The sequence below is a fragment of the Mesocricetus auratus genome, unplaced genomic scaffold (assembly GCF_017639785.1).
Source record: "Mesocricetus auratus isolate SY011 unplaced genomic scaffold, BCM_Maur_2.0 Super-Scaffold_6730, whole genome shotgun sequence".
Lineage (NCBI taxonomy): Eukaryota > Metazoa > Chordata > Mammalia > Rodentia > Cricetidae > Mesocricetus > Mesocricetus auratus.
Genome location: NW_024429184.1, coordinates 44,445,102 through 44,469,008, shown reverse-complemented (window position 1 = coordinate 44,469,008; position 23,907 = coordinate 44,445,102). Strand labels below are relative to the sequence as shown.

At 37.7% G+C, this 23,907-nt stretch overlaps 1 protein-coding gene across 3 annotated transcripts in view; it reads left to right on the top strand.

Annotated features, from left to right (window-relative positions):
• The window catches only part of Lrrc69 (leucine rich repeat containing 69), a 121,996-nt gene that overhangs the window by 31,457 nt on the left and 66,632 nt on the right, over window positions 1–23,907 (top strand). The gene's annotated exons all lie outside the window — the stretch shown is intronic.

The following is a 23,907-nucleotide window of genomic DNA, read 5'->3' as shown; positions in this document are numbered from 1 at the left end:
CATTTTGATCTAATAAAAAGTATTTTATATTGAAAAGGATAAAATATGAATGAGTTCAAACTATGCTTTAGAAAATTACGTGTAATATTTTGATTGTGGTAGAATATACATTATACAGTCTTATCTTTTTAAAATTAATTCTAAATTAGTTAATTATTTTCTAGCCTGATCACAGTTTATGACTACTCCACCCCTTGTCTCAGTCCCCTTCCCAACCTTCTTATCCCCCCCACCATTATCCTTTCCTCCTCCTTTCTCTTCAGAAAATGGCCCAAAGCCTTATTTTTAATAGGACAGACTTGACACAGGACTTTGATATGGTCCATCAGCACAACCTACCTCTAGAACTTAGTTATCTTACCAACCGAAATGTTGTCATTAGACAAATTACCAACCAGTTAAATTTCTATTCTCCTGTTAGCATCTAGGGCAGTATTTAAAAATGAGACATTTCTTCTTCTTTTGGAAACCACCATTCTACTTTCTGTCTTTATGAATTTGATTACCGTGCATTCCACAGAGGTAGAATTAGTCAATGTTTGTTCTTTTGTGGATGGCTTGTTTAACTTAGCACAATATCACTCAAGTTCATCCCTGCTATAAAGAGTTGGATTTCACTTTTTTCTTCTAGGCTGAATCATAGTCATCCATACCACATGTGTCGGTATAGTTTGCTTATCCATTGTTCTGTGGATAGACAGTTGGATTGTTTCTGTCTCTTGCTTACTATGAGCAGGGCTGCTGCGAACATTGTAGAAGTTTTTGTTCACTAAGTTTTAGTTTTTACTTTCAATTTCTCTAAATATATACTGAGAAATAGAATTACTAAATTATATAGTCCTTTTCTTTATTGCTATCTTGGTGCCACGACAAAACACCTGACAAAGCATCTTAAGGAAGGTAGGGTTTGTTTTTTTCACAGTCCATCATGGTGGGTTAGCCATAGCATCAGGAGGGTAAATCATTTGGTCTCATGTATTCATAGTTGAATGCTAGTGTTCATCTCTCTCTCTTAAGTAGTCTACCAGTTATCTCTCTCTTATGTATTCTGGGACCCAGTTCTCTCTCTTATGTATTCTAGTGCTCATCTGTCTCTATTATGTATTCTACTGTTCATATCTTTTATGTGTTTTAGTGCTCATCTCTCTCTTATGTATTCTACTCTTCATATCTTTTATGTATTTTAGTGCCTATCTCTCTCTCTCTTATGTATCTGGGGACCCAGCCAATGGAATGGTGCTGTCACCTTCAGAGTGGGACTTCCCATCTCTATTAACTAAACAACCCCTCCCAACGTGTCCAAAGTAACCCTATACAGACATGCCCCAAAGTTTGCCTTCTAGGTGATTGTAGAGCCTATCAATAAATATTAACTACCATATCTCAATTTACTATCTGGTTAAAAATTTATAGTTTCAAATTATAGGAAAGAGTACATGTTTCCAGCAAAGACTTGGTAAAGACTCCATGATTTTATTTGTACTAGAGTCTTGATTTAACTCTGTGCATAGTGTGATACAACTGTAACTTCCAGAATACCCTTCCAATGTTACTTCTACCATGGTATCACTATAGCAGAGACCATCTAAAAGAATATCCCTTCGAGTCTATGTTGGCATTAGAATGTGAACTTTACCATCAGACATATCTTGGATTTCAACTTAATATTATTTATTAAATGAACAAACCTAAATAATGTTCTTCAATTACACTCAGCATTCACCTTGATATTGCCGTTAATTCAATTTCTTCTAAAAAGAGACTCTATATCAACCACTTTGTTTATAAACACTCCTGCTTTCAATAATTTTAGCATGCCTTTGATATGACATATGTCAAATTCACTTTCAGAGATTTCTATAATTCTTCTGAAATAAGATAGTAAACGAAACTCATCTGAGCTTTGTTCCCAGTTTTTTGCTTCAGAATTTTCAAAATGACTTTCCTTTCTAAAACAGTAATGGTTTTCTACAAATTATTGGTGTAAAATCAGTTTTGCACATTTGAGAGATGGGGCAAACTGATGGAAAACGTGGTAAATGCAGAGATAAATCCCTGGCTGTAGTATAGTTCTAAGTGTTACAGAGTTTAGTTTCCAAGTAAGGCATGTGAATGTTACCAACAATGAAGACCGAGTAGTGAACGAAGGATATGGGCTTTGTTACATTCCTAAGTTTCTACTTACAAAACTATGATTTCAGACAGGTTGCTTGAATTGCCACTTAAAGCACTAACCTAATGGACATCAAACTTAGTAAATGATTGATATACTGTTTCATAGAGACTGTCAAAGGAATGGAAATTACCTTGACAATGTATTATATGTGAGATATGTGATATTATTGAAATGGTGATTGGCAATGCACAGTCAAAGAATGATAGTGATCATTCACGATCCACAGGCAACAATAGGTGGTAATGACTGAAGGATATGGTTTAAAACATGTTTTTACTCTAAAATGTTGAAAGATATGAGAAATGGGAGGCAAAGTGGAAGTCATGTGTTTTATTGAAGTTGAAGCACACTGTGGCCTCCAACGGGAATTGCGCTCTGCAGAATAGACTTAAGTGCTTGTTTTACTGCTGTTCTTTTAAAGATGATCTTTATTGGAGCTTTATGTTGTTTCATGCCCTAAAATGGTGTGCAACTTACAAAATGCCATTAGTTTGCAGTAGTATATGATTTTTATTGAGATAGCTTTTTAAATATTTGAAGCTGATTTTTTTAGGTTTACCTATTTTATGTATGAGTGTTTTGCCTGCATCTCTCTCTCTCTGTGGACCGTGTGCATACCTGGTGCTTATAGAGGTCAGAAGAGAACTGGAGTTATGAACATCTGTGAACAGCCATGTGGGTGCTGGGAGTCTATCTTATGTCCTGTGTAAAAATAGGTGCTTTTAAGTGCTGAACTGTCTTTCCAGTCCCTCACGCTCCCAAAGCTGATTTTAAATAAGAATGTTAACTGGAAACCTGATTACAATGTGCGCCACCACAACCTTCTTGGCATTTTCTGACTGTAGAAGTACTTTGGCACTGAGGATGTAGTACAGTTGGCAGATTGCTTGTTTAGCATTCATGAAACCTTGCTTCATCCCCAGTACTTCTTATTCCTGTGTAGTGGCACATGCCTGTCATGCTAATGGAGCTAGGACAGTCAAACATTTGAGATCATCCTTGGCTTCATAGCAAGCTTAGGCCAGCCTGGAATGCAGGAGGTATTGTCAAACAAGTGAAAACAAACACAAAACAAGATGTAAAGCAATAATAGAAGGAAAACTTCATCATATAAAAGGCATATCCATATGTGTATGTTAATGAAAACAGAGGCCATGCACTTGAAAGAGGACAAGAAGGGTTGTGGAGAATTTGGAGGAAGGACAGGAAAGGGGAAAATGTTGCAAATATATTATAATCTCAAAAGATTAGAGAAATAAGTTTTAAAAGGTTTATAATATTGTAAATTACAAGGTGTGAGGTGCCTTTAATTTATCTTTCAGAAACAATATGTTATTTTCTTCCAGTATTTAATTTTGATATATTTGCTTTAGAATAAATTGTAAATATACTTCATGAAAGGATATATCTTTTTCACTTGACACTATATATTGAATACTTCCCTCCAAATACTGTATTTAAAATATTTGATTATAATATTGTATCCTTTTTATATACTTTCATTTATTGGAATAGATTGAAAATAGCAGCATTTGATTAAAGATTATCTGAAATCAGACATCTTTTATTTTAATTTTTCTTTGAGAGAACGAGACTTCCAAAATGTGACCCATGATGCATAGCAGACAACATGTGGAACACTGGCAATTATAGTAATGGCTGGTTTAGTAGTTTCCTGTGCTTTCCATAACTGGGATTAAAGGTCACATGTCTCTATTGTTTCTTCTTAGAAAGATACAAGTCCTTGAACTTTGTCCATCCTGATTCAGTATAACTTCATCATAACTGATTTTATCTTCAAAACTCATAGGGCAATGCTGTTTTTGGGGTGGGTAGTACTACTCAACCTAGTACACTTTTGTGGAGTGTAAATCTTCCTATTGGTCTGTAACAGATATAAGTGTCCTGTGTGAAGAGAGGTCAGTCCTGCTAAGCTTTCTTGAGTGTCTCCTTTGGCCATTCCCTTCCAAAGTGTTGCATTTGAAGGTTAGAGGAATTCCCACCATCAGAGGGTTCCCAGCATTCATATTAGGCAGCTTTGATGTCCCTGGTCTTGTGTGTGTATACATCCCTGTACACATGCACATAATTAAAAATAAAATAAAAATTTTTTGAATAGATTTTCTTTATTGATCATTTAACATTTATTTAGTGTTTGTGTGTGAAGGCAAGTGACAACTTTTGTGAGTTAGTGCCCTTTTTAACCTATGTGGGTTCCTAATATGTACCTCAGGTTACCAGGCTTGGCAATCAAGTGTGTTATTCACTGAGCAATTTCGTTGACCAGCTCAAAATAAAATAAATCCGAAAATGGAATTCCTACCTTTATAAAGTTCTAGGGAGACAAATGAATTATGGATATTGTTTGTGTAGAATCTGAATTTTATGTTGGGTTTTGGAGAGTTCATAAAAGCAAGAAATATGGACATTTAAAAATAAGAGCTTTGAAGAAGTGGACATTAACTTGGAAAGAGAAAGGGGACCAGGTCAGTAGTAATTCATTATGACTTCAAAATAATGAAGGGGAAAAGTGGCCAAATACACCTAAAACTGTTGAGAATGGGGAAGGAAAAATATTGTTGTCATTTGCTACTGAGAACTCTGGTTAGGGTGTCAATGGGATTGGTAAGAGACAAGAGCTACCAATATCTCTTTCCATATTCTAGAAGAAATTGGAAACCCAGTCTCTAAAGCAAGTGGCTTAGTCCTTTCAATGGGGAGAAAAGTGAATTCCTGAGATTTTTAGTTCTTTTGAAATAATTTTACAAGAACCACTTTATATGAATCTTCTTTCGCTAGCTCTTCTTTCCCCCAACCCTGCAGTATCCAAAAGATGCAGGAGGCATCATGAGGTTTGTCTTTGATGCGAGCTGTAGAACCAACAGGAAGCTTCATGTGTCAGTAACCACTCTTGTCAGATACCATTAGCGATCCTTCTACTCATCTGAAATATGGTGACATTTTAGACCAAGAAATGATGCAAAAATTCTTTCCATCAATATTTTAGAGTTTCTTAGTAATTTACAAGTGTTTGAAGCAAATTTATGTGCCAGGCAGTGGTGCCGCACTCCTTTAATCCCAGCATGCCATAGGAAGAGGCAGATGGATCTCTGAGTTTGAGGCCATCCTGGTCTACAGAACCAAGTTCCAGAGCAGCCAGGGATACACAGAGAAATCCTGTCTCAAAAAACAAAAACAAATAAAAATCTGATGTTGTGCAATCCCCTCCAGAAGCTGACTGTGCATCATACTTATTTAGGACTAAATGTATTGATACTCCAGAGAAGTCATTAGAAGTTGTCCTCCAACTTGAGTTCACACTAGAATAAATAGCTCAAGCATACATTCTCATGTCAGTGTGATAGCCTGCAGATTTTCTCTCCCTTCCTCCCTCCCTTCCTTCCTCATTACCCCCCCCCCCCAATATATTAAACCATGTACCTGAAAACCCTGGGAAAATACAAATTCTAAAATGTCTTAACTGTGACACAAATGGAGGCTACAGATTTGAATGAACATTAAGTGAAGTATTTGAAATCGAAAGCAAGCAGCCACTGTGGAAAGTGTATTAGCTATGACTTGATCTTGGGGGTTTACTCTTAGTTAAGCAAGACCAAAACTTTGGATAGTTTGTTAAAATCCAGAATGCTGGGCTCTGCTCACAGAGTTTCTGAGTCAGAAGACTTTGGAGTCCGAGAATGTGCATTTCTATTCCGTGCTCAGGTGGTGCTGATGCTGCAAATGAGGGATCATACTTGGAGAGCCACAGGCCTGAATTACAGAGCAATGGTGGATTTAGACCTTACACTCAAGACTTTGCCAAAAACTCAGGCTCCATCGGTCTTAGCACAGAACCTCTGAAAAAATCTGTTCTTTATCTTAGAAATGATAAACATGAGTTTTCCTGTTGTGTTACACAAAACATTTTTTTTGGAGTTCAGTTTCTGAAGATTTCACTGTGTTCTTGAGTCAAGTGATACTGAAAGAGGACTCTTTGAACAATACAGTTTCTGCATATGCTGAAGATGCTTCACCTAGAAACTAGGGTCTTGGTCTGTGAACACAAAGAATAGTGTGGAAGCTCACATTTGTAAGTTGGCCAGTGGAGTTAACTTTATTTCCCTCAGCTACATTGTAAGTGTGGGTAGTACTTACATGACACTGATAAAATATATATATTTTTAACCTAATCTTTACCATGTTATTTTTTAATAGCTTTAGTTTGTCTTAGAAAAAATATCCCATTTATGTTAACTGGATGCAATTTGGAATGCAAGATTTATCTGAAACAGTTATATGGATACAGGTCAATGTGACAGTGTGTGAGACAGTGCTTTGCTAAGAGTAGACTCTCAAGATTGTACTTCAGAAGATGACTCATGGCTAATACAGTTTCCATAGTCGCTGCTTTCAATTTCAAATTCTTGACTCAGTGTTCATTCAAATCTGTAGCTTCCAAAAACAATTTGTGTCAGGGTTAAGAATTTTCAGAATTCGTATTTTCCCAAGGTTTTCAGGCACATGTTTTAATATGTATATGGCGGTGGGTGGGGAATGGATGGAAGGAGGGGGAGAGAAAATCTGCAGGCTATGGCATTGACATGAGAAAAATTATGCTTGAACTATTTATGGCTGCTATATTATAGTTATAGTACCTTTTTCATTCTTTCAGTGCTCCTTGGTTTTCTTCAAGAATTCTTTAGTGTTATAAATCAAATTCAAGGATGGCAAAAGCATTTTCTCCCTTATAGTATAAAAAATATAGTGGCGGGGTGTCTGTTTTCACAGAAACACAATTCATGTGGAGAGTGAAGAGATTTGAACCCACTGTTCCCAAACATAGTTTATTTTCCTACCATACCAGTTATCAGTGTTGTGACCTTGGACACTATAGCTGGCTACCTCTAATGTTCATCTTTTTTCCTTTATCCATTGGGGGTTATTAACCCTCTTTGAAAAGTGCCTAGCATACGGTTGGTGGTCAACAAAAATAGAAACAATGAATAATTGAGACACTATACATAAAATCTTTATTACTGAACTGGCATATTATATATAGTGAATGTTCTTTTCTGTTTTGGGGTATTGGGTGGTGACCCAGGTCTTCATGCCTACCAGGCAACTGCAGTACTCTACCAATGAGACCCATTTTCTTCTCAGTATTTCTTTTTATTTCTTTCTTTTTTCTTTTTTGGTCTGAGTGCTCTGTCTGCATGTATGCATTTATGCCAGAAGAGGGCATTGGTCCCATTGTAGATGGTTGTGAGCCATCATGTCAGTGTTGGAAATTGAACTCAGGACCTCTGAAAGACCATTCTCACACTGTTGGGAGCTAGTTATCTTGATGTCCTCTCCTGTTTCAAAAGTGATTTCTCTCCCCAAAGCCAATGCTGACTGGTTTTGGTCTGCTCTAGTCTGAGAAAAGTTTGCTGGGTTGTCCTGGACTCTAGATTCTGGCTTGACTGCTGCATACTGGGGATTATTTACTTTAATATTCACCTGATGTTTGTCTGACTCATGATGCCTACATGTTTCACGAATGTTTCCAGTATCTTTAGTCATTTTACACTGTTGTGCTTATACAAAGTAAAGCAATCTTCCTTATTAATTAATGCATTTGTGCATGTGTGTGCATTTGTACACCTGTGCATATATGTGTGTGGAGGCTAGAGGGTGAAGTCAAATGCTCCTCTGTTATTCCAACCTTATATATTGAGTCAAAGTGTTTCATCTGAGCTGAGGACTCCCATAAATTTGGCTATTCTAACCAGCTGTCATGCTCTGAAGAACCTTTCTCCACCTTCTACATTCTGGCATTACAGGTAGGCATATTTGTGGTACTGGAGGTCCTAACTCTGGTTCTCACTCTTGTGCTATAAGCTCTTTACCTGCTGAGCCATCTTCAGCCACCCCTATTTTATCTCTGAGTGACTTATCATTTCAAAATGAGCTTACATGCCTTCAGTAGACTAATTTCTTTATATGGCCACTTATAAACAAATATGTTCACGACATACAATCATTCCTAGGAAGACCACTTAATTTTAGTTTATAAGGATATAAACTAAACTGGAGTGCTTGGAGAATAGCTGTTATATTACAAATGTTTCCATGTCCATGATAAGCATGTCTTTAAGTAATCTAGAAAACATAACGGTGTTATGAGAGACTCATTCAGAGAGTGAAATTGAAGTGTTTACTTCATATCCAGACTCCTCTCTGAAGCTTAAAAACGTTTCAGAAAAGGTTTTAAAAATAGCCTTAGTACATGAAACATATATAAAGGAAATATTCCTAAAGCTGTGGTCAAGAATGCCTCCAAATATGTCCATGATGTGGCAGTTTGCATTGAAACCTCCAGTTTGCTCTGGGCTGTGAGACTCCAGCTGCGCATCTTGTCCTCTAGCTATTCCTCGGCAGCAGCAACTTCAGGGATGCATTTGGTATTTGACCTCCATGCGAGAGTTGATTTGCTTATGTTTTCCTCTTGAATGTTAAAAGAAGCTATGTCCTGTCCTTGGATCTCTTTAAGTGCCTGTCTAAAATTTGACTCTGATTTGAAAATAACATATTTTTCTTAAGTTGTCAATGCTCTCTCCCATGGCTGAGTTTATTAGGAGATATACATTTAAAACAACATTCTGACCTTTAAAAAAATGGGCCATGAGCCAATGCTTTACTAACGCAAAGCCCTTGTGGGATCCGGTTTTATGTGAGTGATGTCAGCTTGGCGAAGTGGTGTCAGACTCGTGTGTTCCAAAGCCTGACTGGAGGCTTTCCTGTCACTGCTTTTATGAGGCTGAGCTCATGCTCTGCTGTTCCTTGTGTGGGGGCAGGCGAAGGGGAGTGTGCTGAATTACATTATGCTACTTCGTTTACTATTCCAATCCTAAAACTTCATGAGACAGCCTTCTTTTGAGATGAAAGCGGAGAGAAAATTCATAAAACATACTCTGCAGGCAGTGATCATTTTGTTAAAACTCAGGCTTAAACATTGAGTGCCCAATGAAGTTTGGTGGTGTAACTTTTTATTTTCTCTGCTTTGCTAAACTTAATAATCTCGGTTCTGACCTTTTATATCTACATTTGATTTTATTGGAATTACAGACAGCCTGGTACTGGATGCCTATAAAATGGAAATCTGTGAAAGGATCCTGTTTCATGGGACAGGGTGGTTTATCCCCCAGTAATTAAACACTCCAGAATTTGAGATTTCTCACTAAGTTGTAGTGATATGACTCAGGAGATTAAAAAGATATCTTGCTTATGTCCAAAAATGGAGATTCCCACATTTAGATAACCCCTATCTCCTTGTTGAGAGATTAGGATGGAGCCATCTAGAAAACCAAGCTGCTTTTCTTTTCTTTCTTTTTTTTTTGCCTCATCATAAAAGTGAAGTTTGATGATTGAAAATCAGGGTCAGTATGCTTTGGAGGCTAACGCTGATCATAAATAAGAAGTATTCTCAAGAGGCTCTGGGATCTGGTGGTATACAGTTAAAGGAAAGGTAATGGCTTGGGACCTACAAGACCAAGTTCTCAGCACAAAGGAGATTTATTTGCCCCAGAGGGACAGAGGGCAGGGATAAGGAACAAAGATAGGAGATAGAGGGTGAGGGAGAAAGGAAAATGAACAAGAGAAAGGGGTAAGGAGTATTTGTCCTGAAGGGAGAAAGGACTGCCTCTGGATAGAGAGGAGACAGACATAGGAAAATGTCGATTTATAATGGTGCAGGGGAAAACCCCGTGTTAGGATGAGGAGTTCAATTTTAATTAGGTGAACCAAAGGGGGATTTTGATTTCTGGACTTTGGTAGTCAACCTCAGGAGGAAAAACTGGTCAAATAAGGGGATAGTCCTTGGTGGCTAGCTTTAGGGATATAAGCTAATAATTTTTAGCAAGGCACAGGGAATGGGGGAGAAGGGCAAGGCCTGCCAGAACCATCTTCACCATGCTGGAGCTGGGCTTAGTCCCTGCATTTAGCTCAGTTATACAGTGCTTCATATTTACATGTCCCTGAGTTTGATCAGCATAGCATAAAATGAGGAAGGAAAATTCCACAAAGAAAGGCTCTCCTGAAACCTTGTTACTCTTCCTTAGATGATGAACTCTCTCTACCTGTCTGCCTGCACCTCCTCAAGAAAACTCAACGATTAAAAAAAACCTATTTTCTCAATTCAACGGTGTATTTCCAACACCTGGAGCAGTCCCTGGCACATAGACTATCAGTAAAACCTGGCTGGAGACTATTTTGTTTGCACAGATAGAGGAATGGCACCGTTGGCATCCTGGGTGAGAGGCCAGAGATATAATGAAAAATTTTATAGAACATCAGACAGTCCCCAAAAATGTTATCTGGCTGGGCTATCCATGTTGAAGTTGAGAAATCCTGGTTGAAATCAATGATGCTTGGTGAAATTCTCATATATCCTGAGTCATAGATTTAAATCATAATTTTCTGCTGCTCCTACCACTATATTTTGTTTTGGTTCATGTTTCCATGGTATGCTTGTTTTCATTCCTTTTGACCTTTCTGTAGCCATACAGCTTATATACATATTATGTATACTATAAAAATTCATTTTAATGTTACTACTCTTTAAGTAGTAACATTTCGTTTATGTGTTGCTGAATTAATTTGGACTTAGTCAGCATTTTACTATGGATTTCTACTTCTGTGCTCCTTTCTTTTTTAAAATCTGGAGATTTTTATAATTCCATTTTGACTTTTTAAAAAATTTTATTTATCATGCATACACTGTTCTGCTTGGATGCCAGAAGAGGGCACCATATCTCATTACAGATGGTTGTGGGCAACCATGTGGTTGCTGGGAATTGAACTCAGGTCCTCTGGAAAAGCAGACAGTGCTCTTAACCTCAGAGCCATCACTCCAGTCCTCATTTTGACAATTTTAGTAATAAAGTTTTATTCAATTTTACTGCTATAACTAACTAAACATTAAAAATTTACTTGCTTTGTGGGGATAATTAATTTGCACTTCTGGGGAGTGTAAGAGACTCAAGTTCGTTTTCCCAGCCTTATTTCAGAATGTTTTCTTGCCAGTCCTAACTGCTTCTGTACCTCGCAGGCTTTAATATTCATCACACAGACAGCTCTTTACAGTGGGATTCCTTCGGATTGAACCTTTCATCACTACCATTTCTTCTCTGATCTTTGAGAGGAATCCTGTTTACCTCCAGTTCAAAACAACTTACTGCCTTTCCTTTGCAATGAGTCCCCATTAGCCCAGCTTTTTAACACAATCCTAGAGTTATTCTTGAAGAATAACTTTTACTGCGTGTAGGATCAATATTAGCATGATGACTTTCACCCACTTCAGCATGTCAAGTTCTTACTACTGTCTCCTACCTTTCACTGCTTCTCTGAGAGGCTGTTTGCTTGGCCCAGGCTCGAAGCACGGGCACATTGTTCTCAGGAGTAAAGCACATCTGTTTTTCTTTTCCAGGCAGCTTCTAAGATTTTTCTCATAGTTTTATTATTAATTTCAATTATGATGTTTCTTTTTTTTAAAATCTATTTAAATTAGAATCAAACTTGCTTCACATGTCAATCCCAGCTCCCTCTCCCTCCCCTCCTTCCCCACCCCCCCCACCAATCCACACCCCAATCTCCACTCTGCTCCACAGGAAGGATGATCAATTATGATGTTTCTATATGTTTATTTTGTTTTTCCTGCTGAATTTATTAGGCTGCTCAATGCATGGATGAATGGTGTGTTAGTTAGAATTTATCAAGTTGATTCAAACTGGAGTCATCTGGGAAGAGGGAACATCAGTTAAGAATTGCCTCCATCATATTGAACCATAGGCAAGTCTTTGGGGGCATTTTCTAGATTGATATAGGAGGACCCTGAACATGGTGCGAAGTGACATCCCTGGAAATAGGTGGCTGTGGGTTGCATGAGAAAGCAAACAGTACACCATGGAGAGTGGTCCAAGAAGCTGTGTACCTTCTTCAGGGCTTGCTCTCCCACGGTGGCTTCCTTTGATGATGGCCTGCAAGCCAAATCAGCCCTTTCCTATAGCCTGCAAGCCAAATAAGCCCTTTCCTACCCCAGCAGCTTTTGGTCATGGTATTTATCAAAACAATAGAAGTCCAACTAGGAAAATATGCTTTTCATTATTCTGAAAAGTTCTTAGTCATTTTCTTTTCAATGTAGCATTTTCTCTTTTCTCCTGTAATTTAATTTCATATATTTTATAATTTTTCATTTTATCACCTTTACATCTTATCTCCATTTTGTATTTCATTCCTTTCCTCTTTGTGTTTCATTCTATATTTTCCTCATTTTTTAATAATTCTATAATTTACTTTTTAGCTATATTTAAATCTGTTCATTTCCACCGAAGTTTATTCAGTGTGCAATTTCTGTATGATTCTTTTTCAAATCTACTATGCTAATATTTACATTTTTGACTGGCTTTATTTTCTAAACATTATAATTGCAGCAAATTTAATGTCTAAGTCTAATAAATGCAATATTGGAGGAGACTATTTGGGGTACATAGTAACTACATTTGGCTTATCTGTTGTTAATGCAGGTTCATTCACCCCTATCAGTCATGGGTATCCACAAAAGTGCCATTTAACTCAGCGCACCTTTTCTTTTTTTCAAATGTTTTATTTACTTTTTACATTCCAACCCCAGTTCCCACTCCCTCCCCACTCTCCTGTCCTCCTATCTGCTCCATGGAGAGGGTAAGTCCTCCCCTAGGAAGTCTACTAAGTCTGTCTCATCATCTAGTTGAGGCAGGACCAAGGCACCTCTCCACTCCACACCTCTGTGTCTAAGCTGAGCAAGGTATCTCTCCATATAGAATGGGCTCCACTAAGTCAGTTTGTTCATTAGTGTTAGATCTTGGACCCACTGCCAGTGGCCTCATATATTCTCCAGACACACCATTGTCACCTGTGTTAAGGGAGTCTAGTTCGGTCTTATGCAGTGATCTCTTAATTGCTCGGGTCAGCTGATTCTGTGGGTTTTCCCATCATGGTCTTGACTCCTTTGTTCATATTTTTGAACTTCCCTCATTTCAGTTGTACTCCAGGAGCTTGACCCATTGGTTAGTTGTAGATTTCTCCATCTGCTTCTATCTGTTTCTGGAAGAGGGTTCAAGCTTCTCTGGGGTTAGGGATTGTAGGCTGGGTATCTTTTGCTTTATGTCTGGTATCCACTTATGAATGAGTATATACTATATTTGTCATTCCGGTTTTGGGTTACCTCACTTAGGATGTTTTTTCTAGTTCTGTTCATTTACCTGTCAATTTTAGGATAGCATTGTTTCTTACTGCTGAGTAGTACTCCATTGTGTAAATATACCACATTTTTTTTTATCCATTCTTCAGTCCAGGGGCATCTAGGCTGTTTGCAAGATGTGGCCATTTACAAGTAATGTTGCTATGAACATAGTTGAGCAAATGTCCTTGTGGTGTGAATGTCCCTCCTTTGGGTTTATGCCCAACAGTGGTATTTTCTGAGAAATTGCCATACTGATTTCTGCAGTGGCTATACAAATTTATACTCCCACCAGCAATGGAGGAGTGTTCCCCTTTCTTCACCATAAGCTGTCATTGGTGTTTTTGATCTTAGCCACTCTGATCAGTGTAAGATGGAATCTCAGAGTGGTTTTGATTTACATTTCCCTGATGACTAAGAATGTTGAGCATTTCCTTAAGTGTCTTTCTGTCATTTGAGATTCCTCTATTGAGAATTCTCTATTTAGTTCTGTGACCCACTTTTTAGTTGGATTATTTGGTGTTTCGGTGACTAGCTTCTTGAGTTCTTTGTGTGTTTTGGAAATCAGCCCTCTGTCAGATGTGGGGATGGTGAATATCTTTTCCCATTCTTTAGCAAGCTGTTTTGACTTGTTTACAGTGTTCTTTGCTTTACAGAAGCTTCTCAGTTTCAGGAGGTCCCATTTATTAATTGTCAGTGCACCTTTTCTTATAGAGATGGTTAGCTTTGCTTATGTATTGAAAATTAAATGAATAATTATTTTTGAAAATGCCTAGAAGTCTCAGATGAGGTAAAGTTTTAGAAATATTTCCATTTTCTTTCCCATGCAAAACAAGATAGCATCTTATTAATATAAATGAAATGTTAATTACAAAATTCATTGCCTAAGAATTACCAAGAAAACTTCTTGGGACTGGACGATTTATTTTTTGTTATTAGATTGAAAATGTTCATACTGATTAGTTCTTTTGTATAGTTGGCTAGACTAGAGTCAACTAGGTAGAGGAAATGTCAGTTGAGAAATTACCTCCATCAGAAAGTTTGCATACTAGTAATTATAACTAGGTTGTTGTTAATTTAATGATTTCTGGGAAAAAAACCTTTTTCATCAAGGATTATTTGGGAAATATACATAAATGAAGAAGGAAAACAAAATTACCTGTACTCTGACCTATACCAACAATGCTTTATTTCTTTACTATTATTTCAGTTAAAAATTGCATTACCATAAACAGGATTTTTAGCATTCACAGGTAGGTACGGAATTTTCCTATGCCATTTGTGTTATTAGAATTATCCATAAATATTGCTGCATTCATTCATACATGTTTTAAAAATGTGTATTTAATTTAAAAATTAAAATTTTCTCCTGATTTAATTTTCTACACAATTATTTATAATATCTGTGAAGTATTTGTATATGCATACAATTAAGCAGTCTCAAAGTTTTTCCCATGGATATTTCAGACTTCTCACTGAATAAGAATAGTTTCACTCATTCTCATGCAGTTTATCTTTGTACATAACATTTTCTAGTCTCCTCCAAAGACTTCTGGATGTTATAGTTCTTGAATAAAAATTATGCACATTTACATATATTATACCACTGTCCTGTTTTCTCTGGCACGAATTTTTGATTTCCTCTAATGGTTTTGGCATTCAGTGATAATCAGGCAGGTAACTCCATTTTAAAGAAGTTGCTTATTTAACTTGGAGCCCTTGAGAATGTCTGTAAAATTGGCGGCTTTCTCTTTTTCAACCCACTGCATAGGAGAGACAAAAATTCTGACTCAAAGGGAAATATGCTAGCTGGTGTAATGAATTCTGAGGCTTTTGGTTTTACATGGCAGTTTTTCCCTTCCACATTGATTTTGATGCTGCTTTCTTTGCTCAAGAGTCCATACATGGTTTCTCTTCCTGTGATGCCTTCTCGCTGCATCTTTAAGCAACTAATTATTTACTGTTGCTTACATGGATCATGTCTGGGATTTAGAGTAGGGAGGGAGTCTACTAAATATGCTCTGTCTTTATTTCATGAAATTAGACACACCTTTTACTCACACATCTGAAATGTAGGGAATCACTTTCAACCCTGTCTGGGAGAGATGCATTAGCGAAGTCCACGCTTATAGTGTGATCAACCTGCTGTAACAAAATATCCTGTGTAAATGATCTGTAACCAACCGGAATTGTTTATAAATTTTAGAGTCCTGGCTCAAGTCACCCACAGATCCGGGATATGGTGAGGATTCTGGTGCTCTAGAGGTGATGTTTTCTAGATGTTCTTATGTGGTAAGAAGTGTACACTCCCATGAGCCTCTTGTAAAGGAGATATATCACTCCCATGAGCCTCTTATAAAGGATATACATACATACATACATACATATTTCTTTTTTTTTTTGAGATAGGCTTTGGAGGCTGTCCTGGAACTAGCTCTTGTAGACCAGGCTGGTCTCGAACTCACAGAGATCCACCTGCCTTTGCCTCTTGTAAAGGATATTACTCCCATTTATGAGAACAGACTCTCATGACCGTTCACTCACTTCCCAAAGCCTCACACCTCTTAATACTATCAAATTTGGGAATAAGTTTCAAAAGGAAAAAAGTTACTGTTGATTCTAACAAGACTTTCCTGCTGTGGAAAAGATCCAATTGATTACCTTATTTTTCTGTTTTCTATTTTCTTGGTAGCAGCATTTTCTCAGGTGGGCTCTGTTTCCTAGAGACAAGCAGAGGCTCTGGACTCCTTTAAGAGAGGCTTCCTCACTCAGCATAAGTGACAAAAACTGCAGGGCTCTTCTAAGAGGCTCTGCTACTGATTGAATGGTGTGTATGAGCAGCTGGCAGCAGCAGTGACCGTATCTCCAAGCCGGCAGCATGCTGCTTGATGGCAGCATAGACCAAGGTAGTGAGCATAGCTCCCAGTGCTGGCAATAAATGTACCCCGCCATGTTTGAAAGCCAGCAGCTAAAGTGTTCACTTTAATTTTAGCAATGTTGTTTAGCAGATAGAAAAAAGTCAAGGCCAGAAAAAGATAGAGATATATAGTAAAGACAAATTCAGATGACAAAAAACCTTTAAGGGTTTACAATGTGTTTTAAAAAATACATATATAGGCTTAGGAGAGAAAAGAAAAAGGATAAAGTGGTTAAAAAGGAAATAGAGTAGCTGGGTGTGGTGGCACACACCTTTAATCCCAGCACTTGGGAGGCAAAGGCAGGCAGATCTCTGTGATTTCAAGTCTGGCCTGGTCTACAGAGTGAATTCCAGGACAGGCAAAAGTACACAGAGAAACCCTGTCTCAAATAATGAAAGTAAAAGAAATAGAGTAATAAAAAAGCCATGTACAGATGGAAAGTACACAGAGAGTCTGGATACAATATGTTATTGTGTTGTCTTTCAATTGTTTGCTGAGGAAATAGCAATAGCTGCTAACAGACATTTGATTATAAATGCTGCTGGATTAGTCCAACTTACATATTTTAAAAATGCTTTGACTTCAAAATTTAAATCTAAGGATATATTACTTTGGAAAAGAGATTTTGTTTTTGTTTCTATAGACCATAAAAAGCTGTGGATTCTTTCTAGACTAATATGGTTTGATCAAGCAAGAACCCCTGAAGCAGTGACCCAGGTGATCCAACATCCAAAACAGCTGAGATGGTGCAGCCTTGCAGACTACTACAGCCAGGATTTGGCCAGGTTTCTGGGCTTTCTAAGGATCCCCATGGTATTTATTGACAGTGTCCCAAAACAGCAGGAAGGTGCTTGGAGAGAATGATGCCCGAGTTCTCAAATATTGTTTATAATTTTTTTCCATTTAAATGGGGTTGGATATAAATGATTTGTGATCACAACTATTCTCTTTCTAAAGAAAAAGAGATATATGCATTTTAAAAAACGTGTTCTACTCTCACATAGTTCCCAACCATAGCTTCCCCTCTACTCTTCCCAGTCCCACTGCCCCTAGCCTCCTCTCTCCCCAAATCCACTGTCTCTCTGTTTCCCTTCAGAAAAAAGAGGTCCTCTCAGTGATGTCAACCAAACATAGCATAACAAGATGCTATAAGGCTAGGCACAAACCTTCATATCAAGACTGGATGAGACAACCCAGTAGTAGGAAAAGGGTCCGAAGAGCAGGCAAACGAGTTAGATACACTGTTAGGAGTCCCCCAAAACCTCAATCATAGTATGTATGCAGAAAACCTAGTACAGAATCATGTAGTTCCATAATGGTCACTTCAGTCTCTGTGAGCCCCTATAAACATTGCTTAGTTGATTCTGTGGGCCATGTTCTTCTGGTGCCTTCCACCCCTCTGGCTCCTGCAATCCTTCATCCCTGTCTTCTGCAGGGTTTTCTGAACTCTGCCTAATGCTTGGATGTGAGTCTATACATCTGTTCCCATCAGTTATTGAGGAATTCTCTCTGGTAAAAAAAAAAAAAAACAAACAAACTATTTTCAATATATAAATAAATGGGTAAAATGAATGAAAAGGAAATCTCATGAGGATTTAATTTGGAGATAGGGTAAAGGCCAGGCAGAGCTCAGGTTTCCTGGAGTTAGGAAGTGGTTCTTAGTTTAAAAAGGTTTGGAATCCTCAGTTTTTGATATGTAGGTCATTTGTTATGTTAGTGATATACATAGACATATTCTAAATTCTTCCATTGTGTATAATTTTTGTTTCCTTATTGTTTAATGTGCACATAGGCCACTGTACACTTTCTAGCCCCTGACATAGGAGCTTTTGTGTGCCAGCTTCCAGAACTAAATGGAAAATTATTTCTACCTTTCTTTGTGGAAATTCTTAAAAATGTATATGTTTAGGCCAGTCCTTTTGACTCTAAATGACCAAATCAGAGTTTGTAATCAGGCTAGGATTTGTTTCATTTGGTACAAGAATCAAAGGCTTGTTCAATAAGTTCAGGTTGCAGGTGGGAGAGTCGTATGGTGTAACCCTAGGTGGGCGGCTGCATTTAGAAGTGGGAGAAGGTAGGAGAAAATTGGCTTCAGGAGAGTGAGAAAAACTTAGTGATTTATGTGTAATGATATGATTAACTTAGGGTATAATTTATTTTTTATTTTTATTTTTATTGAGTAGGGTCTCATGTATCCCACATTGGTCTTGAATTAATTGTAGAGCTGAGTTTGACCTTGAACTCTTGCTTCTGCCTCCAGACTACTGGATTAAAGCCATCTGCCTGAAGACAGCACAGCCTCCTGGCTTTTACAATTTATAGATGGAAAAAAAAAATACCATGAGATAGTTGTGTCCTAAGGAGAATCACAAAATGGTAAATAGTTATACATGAAAACTCAGAGCAGATTCATCAAAGAAATGTACTGGATAAGAAGGAAATACACTGACATGTGAATAGTCTTTATCTTCAATGGACATCTAGAGTGGTCCTTTAGAGCATATCAGATCACATGCCACATGTCTCTGCTCAAAGCCCTCCAGTGGTATTATGTCACACTCAGTTTATGGGTTTCATTCTCAAAGATATTTAAAAGTTAAAAAAAATGGAGAGGCAAGACGCTTCAAATGCCGGCTTCTAGCTGCCTTCCTTTTCCTTTGAGTGTTTGACAGCAGTGAGTAGGAACAGCAGGCCAGTGGAAGAATCAGCACATGGTGTCCTCCATTACAGTCCCCATGAAGACCTCCTGTATTGAGACCCCTGCTCTCTGGCAGCAACTAATGTTATAGTTCCCATGTGGAGGACTGAGCCCACTGGCTATGGTTTGACAGCTCTCTGGGACTCTTCTGGCTTCTCAGGGTCTTCAGATTCTCTTTTTCTGGCTCCCTTCTGTCTTTTGCCAAGTCTCTTTGTCTCTGTCTGTCTCTGTGTTTCTGTTTCTGTCTCTGTCTCTGTCTCTCTCTCTCCTTTCTTTCTCCTACCAGTTCTGGCTGCTCTCAGTTGTCCAGATGCTTCTTCAACTTGCTGCTGGGGAATGACTATTTTGGGAATGTGCTTAGGAGTTACAGTGTTACTTGAGATATCTGATGTCGCTTAGGAGTTTTGGCTCTGGTAGTCTGTTAAGAAACTCTGTGCTGTGCTTTACTGGAATCCCTGAGGCAGAAATCCTGGCTGCTGGACAGGTTTGCCAGCTATCATGCAGCAATGCCTTAGGTCAATACTTGGGACTCAGAAAGCAAGCATGAACACTCTGGCCGTTTGTGAGCCCAATGCTAGATACCCTAAGATGGATTCCAATCCATTAAGCTAATCTTGTCTGCAGCTTTTTAAGCTGTTGAGCATTCACAAGGCCAGTGGGCTTTTTGTTTTGTTTTTGTGTTGTGGGGGGAGGTTCAGGGTAAAGATCCACCACCAGCTTCCCACTGGCTAGTTATTTTTACTACCACTGTCTACTGTCCCTCTTGCTTCTGCCTTCCTATTGCCAGCTCAAACAAGGACTGTGCAAGTGAGTCAGGAAGCACCACTTGAAGCTCGATATTGCAACATGATGGGGGAAGTGGCACAGGACAGTGTTTCCCTGGTAACTAAGTAAGCAGCTTACTTATCTAGACCTGGTGTTTGGACAAATGACAGGTGTTCATTTTAGACCAATTACAGCTACTTATTTGGTCTAGTCATGGCTTTTCTCTTTTTGCTGCAATCATAGTCATTAACATGGGTTGTGGACCAATTAAGATCTTGTCTCTTAGCATCAGTCACTGTAGTCCCTTGACCAAGGGAAGGGCCACCCTTATGGCTAAGATGGAACTCATTTACCAAGACTTGTGGTAACAAAGAGGTTTGTGCAAACCGTTTCAAACAGTCCAGGCTGAGGCTGTGTCTTCAGGAGCCAAGGCAACTAGCTGTGATCTTTGTGTAAGTTTCCAAGATGTCCATAAGTGTTTGAGATGGCTGCTATTGGCATCATGGTAATCCAGCTGGCTCTTGGACTCATAGTATTTTGCTTAAGGCAGCTTGACCAGCAACATAGTGTTCAGTGCTCTGTATTTGCTAATCAAGGAGTCAAAATGCCTTATCCCTAACCTCTGCTCTTACTTATAGGAAATTGAACAACCTGAAGAATGTGTACAAGAACTTATTATTTACAAAGGCATTTGAAATCAATTTTAGCAATGCTCTAACAATGCTTACTTTTGCCTAGTGTTGAGAGACAGGTGAATTTCCTAGTTATCTCATATTCTTTTTTTTTTTACTTCTCATTTTAGACACCATTTTTGTCCATGTAATTGCTAATTTGATAAAGGTTCTCCAGAGACAAAATTTACAGACAGCTGTCTGTCTTGCTGTCTATCTAACTGTTTGTCTGTCTGTCTAGATTTATTATAAGTCTCATTTGATAATAGGACCTAAGAATTCCTTTTACTTTCCACCCAGAAGCTGGGAAGACCCAGAAAAAAAAAACATTATTTCAGTTGGACCCACAAGATCTGAGAAATAGTTCAGTCAGTATGGTGGGGTTTGAGCCAGGTGTATGGAAAAACCAATGTGTTCGATCAAACAGGCAGAACAGACAGGCCATTCCTTCTTCCACCCTTTGTTCTATTTTGCCTTCAGGGGATTACACTATGCCCATCTACACTGGAATTGGTTGGAGGCAATCTGCTCCACTCAAATCTCTAACTCAAATGCCAGTTCCGTCAAGAAACGCCCTTATGGCCCTCATTATTTATATGCAAACATTGTCCCCCCCTGAAATAATGTTAGACAAATACTTAAGTACCTCAGTGCCCAATCAAATCATCATAGAAAATTAGCCATCACACTAAATAAGGTTAAATACATGCAAATTATATTGTCCTATTAACTTGTTTACATATGCTTATTTGCGGTTAAGTACAAGATCATTTTATTAAGTGCTTGCCAGGTATCTTGGGGAGAAGTATCATCAGATCTGAAATACTTTTTTTTACACATATAATATCCGTTAATCAAGAATGAACTTTCTAGTGTCATAGATGACAATTGTGAATGGCTAGTATGTGTATCATGTATATATAATATATGAATGCTACGTGTCTATGTACCATATGATGATAGATATATACTATGTGAACATATATACATATAATGTATGCATATTTACATACTATATGAACATGGATATGTACTATACCAGGTCATTCAAGAGTTATAAAATGGGTAGGCATTAGCAAGTTGTTAGAAAACTACTTTGGTATTCTATTGAATTATTTGTGACAAAGTTAGTATATTAAAGTCTGCCTACTGTATGCATGAGTTTTATGGCCCATTTGTCCCACCACTGCTTCAGCCCCAAATAAACACATGAATGCTATATTAATTATAATACTGTTGGCCAGTGGCTTGGAATTCTTATTGGTTAGCTGTCTTAATTATTAACTCATTTCTATTAATCTATGTATTTCCATGTGGTCTTGGCTTACTAGAGAATGCCTGACGCATCCTATCCTCCTAGTGGCTTAATGACAACTCCCCTCTGCCTATACTTCCCAGAAATCTCCTCATCTGGTAGCCCTGCCTATCTTCCTGCCTGGCCAATCAGTGTTTGTTTATCAACCAATAAGAGAAACATAATACAGAAGGGCATCCCCCATCAGCCTACCAATTATTCTTGTCTTCTATTGTGCTTGTTTCTTAGAGATGAGTTCAGATAAATACTTTATTGACTTTTCAATTTTATTTAGCACAAGTATGGCAGAAATCAACTATACTTATTGATATGCACTTAATAAGAGACATCTCAAAACAATTACTTACACTTATTTTCTCAAATTTGTTTTAATTTAATAAGCAAGCATAGCTCTTGATGTCAATGCATTAGGGTCATTTATTGAAATGTTAGTCATGTTTATGAAACATTGTTTGGTTTAATACTTAAATTATCAGCAGTCCAGCTGGAGTATTTAAGTTTTCTTTGCAAAACCAGAGAATAAAACAATGAGGAGAAATTAAAGTGAGAATTAAATGGCCTGTAGTTTCTAGCAGAAGAATCACAGGTCCTTTCTCTTTGAATTCCTACCTACTGGCAAACATTGTATGTTTTGCCGTTTTCTAACATGAAAGACTTTTATGCTTCTCTTCCCCCTTTACTGTTCCATGAATTCATTATGTTTTTGTGGCAGAACAACAAGTTCTGAAATAGGATGGGTGGAAGAGTGAAATGGGTTTAAAAGAGGTCAGGACTAGGGACCTATTTCATTTATGCTTGCAAACTGAAAAGTCACAAAAACCATGACCCCTCCTTTCTCTGGGCTATTTAAACTAAACAGCTTTGACAGCCATTACATTGATCTGGGTTATTTTAATTCTCTCTAATTAACTTAGATGGCTTTCTGTCTAATAGAAGGACAAAATTTAAGGTCAGTGCAACAAAAAAGAAAATGTTTCTGACTTTGCTGATTACAGAATTAACACAGTTGTTGCTCAACTTGCAATGGGGTTACATCATGATCAGTTCACCAGAAGACAAAATAGCAGATGCCAAAACTACCAAATATTCTATCTTTATGTAGTCTATCATGGATGTTTTCAAAACACGAATTTAAGTCTACAGTTGGTCAAATTATATATCCCCAAACCTATTTTATAATTTAAAATAAATCATACAGTTGATTTAATACTGTACTAAAAATGAAAAACAGAATGACTGTGGTGCCCTTTTGTACCATTATATGTTGAAAAAAACTTCATTTGAACCACTGTTAAGTCATGGACCATCTGTCTATAAAATTGAGAACTAGCCTTTTGTTTCTCTGCTATTTGTGTGACAGGACTGGAACTTGAGTGGGTGCTTAACATTTAGAAAAAGTGTTTACAGATGATTTCTTGGATGTCACGTATGCATTTATGGAACATTTAGAAAAATTGTGCGATAAATGTTTCCAGACATTTGAGATTGGATAATTGAGTTATTTCACATTATATAAGGTAAACCCAGAACCAGATTCCTCATTAGATGCTTCCCTAATTGAGATCTCTAGGAACCAAGGCCAGTCCAGAAGTAGTTTTGGGATGTAATGTCTAGGGTTAGGGATAACTGCAATTTCAGATATCTATAAGAGCACAATTTTCATTCCCCAGGATATTTTTTCCTTCACTTGTTTTTGAGATTCAGATGAAGCACTTTCCCATGTCAATGTAGAACTGTCATGATCCATGAAGACCTCACATACTACAGTGATGCTTTCCTTGAGGGTTAAGGAATGGGATTAGAAGCTGGGTCAACTTCACTCCAAAATACTGTCCCAAAGCACAGAATTCACTCTTCACAGTACGTTGACACTACCCTCTTCTCTATCTTCATTCTGTCATTTGTCTAGCAAAATTTCCTTAGGTGTACAACTTGTCATCTGCTTTGATTTTTTTTTGATGCTAGACATTCACTACTATTATTATTGATAAATAGCATATTTTGGAAACTATTTTTTGAACAGCATCTTTTGAATACATCTTGTACTTAAATTTCTGCTATATATGGAATTATAATAAATAATTAGAAAAAATTTAAATTGAAATTA